Genomic DNA, 3,827 nt, shown 5'->3' on the forward strand with positions numbered 1-3,827 from the left:
CAGTCAAAAGGTTCCTGACCTTGTACATGAACAGCAGGCTGTTGCATTGTAACTTGTGGCTGTGCATTACGATGTTTCTGAGGATTTCGAACTCCTGCAGCATAGTTATAATGTGGAGTTGCACAGCAGCAGCTGCAGGACATGGACCCATTGTCTGTGTTGATGTGTTAGCAACACGCTGTGTTGACATGACTCGTGGAACCTGTGAAGAAGCTGGTCTTATAGTACCAAATGGTGGTCTAGGAGCAGCTGGGCGGATAGCACTGGGCATATTTTGGAATGGATGAGGTCTGGCCCCCTAGGCAATCCAGCGAGGACTTGGTCTTCGTTGAGCAATTTGGCTAGAAGGATGGTATGCAGCACCGTTCTGAGTCTGTGGGAGAGCTGCCATGAAGTAACCTGAAGGAGGTGCTGGCTGGTAGGGGTTGATTACAGGGTTGGGCATAGCTCATACACTTGCCATTCTCTGCATATACTGGTTAGTGAGGTGAGCCTGGCACTCTTCTTTGCGCTGAGCTAAAGCTACATACAATGGCTTTGTGGCCACAATTCTACCATTCATTTCTGTAACTGCTTTAGTAGCTTCTTCTGGTGAGGAGAAACATACAAAACCAAACCTTTTGCTGCGATCACCCTCCATCATAACCTTTGCACTAGTGATTGTACCAAATGGAGAAAACTCTTTCCGGAGACGTTCATCATCAATGCCATCATCAAGATTTTTCACATAAAGATTAACACCGTGGAATCTGGTGATCCTATCTTGCTTCATCTGTTCAAACTTGCGCTTAAGTTCTGTCTGCCGTTTCACTTTTTTCTGAGCTCTACCAACATAAATTTCTTTTCCACTGAGCTCCCTTCCATTCATTTCATCCACAGCTTTCTGTGCATCTTCAAGCCTTTCAAAGCTTACAAATCCAAATCCTTTGGATTTTCCACTTTCATCAGTCATTACTTTCACATTTAAGGTAGGCCGAAACTTGCCAAAGAGATCCTTAAGGCGCTCATCATCCATGTCTTCTCCAAAATCCTTAACGTAAACATTGGTGAACTCTTTTGCCCTAGCTCCAAGTTCAGTTTCTCGTTCTTTACGAGACGTAAATCGTGCAACAAGTACCTTGCGATCATTTAGGAGCATTCTATTCATTTTTTCCATAGCTCTTCCAGCTGCTTCCTGTGTCTCAAAGTGTACAAATCCATAGTCCTTGGAATCATTCTCATCACAGACCACCTTACATGAAAGGATGTTACCAAAAGGAGAAAATGTATCATACAGTGCTTATTATCAATGGATTTGTCCAGATTTTTAATATACGCAGCCCACTCCACTTCTGTGAAGTGATGGATCACGCTGAGACCACACGATGCCTACTGCCTTGCCCTTTATAACATCAAAATTCATAGTGTTCACAGCATGCTCCGCGTCCGCCGGCCGCTGGAAGTTCACATACGCGTAGCCCAAGGAGCAGCGGGTGATCATGTCCCTGCAGACCCGGATGGAGAGGATGGGCCAGGCCTGGCTGAACTTTAGAGCATCGCGTGGGTCACGTCGGGATGGAGGTCCCCCACGTAGAGCGAGGACGTGGGGTAGCTGGGGCCACTGGGGTTCATCTCGGCATGGCTGCCCGCAGGGCCACAGGCGGCGACCTTTCCGTGAGAGGAGGAGAGCCAATGCCGGGGCTGGGGGCCGGAGACGGGAGGCGGTGAGCGGGGGCAAGCGCAGAGGGCCAAAAATCACCCGGAATCGAAAACTACTCAACCGCCCAGAGCGGTGTTGATCCGCTGCGGCTGGCTGCGGGCGAGGGTGGCGGTGTCAGTCCGGGCAGCGGAAGGCCTCGGTCTCTTGGTTCCTTCTTGGAGCTGCTGCGGGCGAGCGGGTCGGCTTCGGCTGCTTCAAGGCGTTATTTTATAAAAGAGGAGGAAAAAAAAATAAAAGTCTACAGCGGGGGAGAGGCAGATTTTTTGTACATTTTGGGGAAGTTTTAAAATTTTTTTTTAGTTTTTGTTTTTGTTTTTTAAATAATAAGTGTATGTTCCGAGCCTGGAGCACATACTCCGCACTCTCAGCACTAGCCGCCGGGGAGAAGGGGCTAATTGTGTATTTTCAGTACAGACGGGGTTTCGCCATATTGGCCAGGCTAGTATGGAACTCCTGAACTCAGTTGATCTGTCCGCCTAGGCCTCCCAAAGTGCTGAGATTACAGGCGTGAGCCATCACACCAGGCCAGTTTTTCTTTTTTTCTGATGTAGGCACTTGTAGCTATAAAATTCCCTCAGTACTTACTGCTTTTGCTGTATATCCCATAGATTTTGGTATGTTGTGTTTTCATTATCATTTGATTCAATAAATATTTCAATTTTCTTTTTAATTATTTCATTGATCCACTGGTCGTTCAAGAGTATATTGTTTAATTTCCATGGTGTTTATATAGTTTCCAAAATTCCTCTTGTTATAATTTCTAGGTTTGTTTCATTGTGATCAGAGAAAATGTTTGATATTATTTCAGGTTTTTTTGTTTTTTTTTTTTTAGACCGAGTCTTGCTCTGTCACCCAGGCTGGAGTGCAGTGGCGTGATCTCGACTCATTGCAACCTCTGCCTCCTGGGTTCAAGTGATTCCCTTGCTTCAGCCTCCCAAGTAGCAGAGACTACAGGCGTGCGCCACCATGCCTGGCTAATTTTTGAATTTTTAGTAGAGATGGGGTTTCACTATGTTGGCCAGGCTGGTCTCAAACTCCTGACCTTGTGATCTGCCTGCCTTAGCCTCCCAAAGTGTTGGGATTACAGGTGAGAGCCACCACACCCGGCCCAGTATTTTTTTTTTTTTTTTTAATGTTTTCAGACTTGTTTTGTGACCTAAGAGTTGGTCTATTCTTGAGAATAATCTATGTGCTGAGGAAAATAATGTGTATTCTGCAGCCATTGGATGAAATGTTCTGTAAATATCTATTGGATCCATTTGTTTTATAATGCAAATTAGGTCCAATTTGTTAATTTTCTATCTGGAAGATCTGTCCAGTGCTGAAAGTGGGGTGTTGAAGTCTTCAGGTATTATCATATTGGGACTTACCTCTCTCTTCAGCTCTAATAATATTTACTTTATATATCTGAGTGCTCCAGTGTTGGGTACATATACATTTAAAATTGTATCCTCTTGCTGAACTGACTCCTTTATCCTTATATAGTGACTTTCTTTGTCTCTTCTTATAGATTTGTTTTGAAATCGATTTTGTCTGTTACAAGTATAGCTACTCCTCCTCTTTTTTTGTTTTTTATTGGCAGGGAATATCTTTCTATCCCTTTATTTTCAGTCTATGTGTGTCTTTGTAGGTGAAGTGTCTTTCTTGTAAGCAACAGATCATGGGTCTTATTTTTTTTAATCCATTTAGCCACTCTGTGTCTTTTGATTGGAGAGGTTAGTCCATTGGGGAGTTTGCATTCAATGTTATTATTGATAAGTAAGAACTTAACTTTTGCAATTTTGTTACTTGTTTTCTGGCTGTTTTGTGGTCTTCTTTCTTTCTTTGCTTCCTGTTTTCCCTTAGTAAATGTTATTTTCTGTGGTGATATGATTTAGTTCCTTGCTTTTTGTTTTTGTTCCTTGCTTTGTGTATTCATGGTATGTTTTTTGGTTTGAGATTACCGTGAGGCTTGCAAATACTATCTTATAACCCATTATTTTAAGCTGATAAAAACTTATCACTGTTTGTATAAACAAGCAAAAAGAAAGCTAATAAAAAGTTTACACCCTAACTTCATCCCCCCTTTTTGATTTTTTGTTGTTTCTATTTATATCTTATTGTACTGTTCATGTCTTAAAAAGTTGTC

General features: G+C 42.9%; 1 pseudogene across 1 annotated transcript in view; it reads right to left on the bottom strand.

Annotated features, from left to right (window-relative positions):
- Window positions 1-1,716, bottom strand: part of LOC105534231 — a 2,865-nt pseudogene extending 1,149 nt beyond the window's left edge. Inside the window, exon 1 of the transcript XR_001005236.1 lies at window positions 93-1,716. The product of XR_001005236.1 is annotated as a polyadenylate-binding protein 1 pseudogene (transcript). The remainder of the gene's footprint in view (window positions 1-92) is intronic.
- Between the last annotated feature and the right edge of the window lie 2,111 nt (window positions 1,717-3,827).

This window comes from Mandrillus leucophaeus, unplaced genomic scaffold (assembly GCF_000951045.1).
Source record: "Mandrillus leucophaeus isolate KB7577 unplaced genomic scaffold, Mleu.le_1.0 Scaffold132, whole genome shotgun sequence".
NCBI lineage: Eukaryota > Metazoa > Chordata > Mammalia > Primates > Cercopithecidae > Mandrillus > Mandrillus leucophaeus.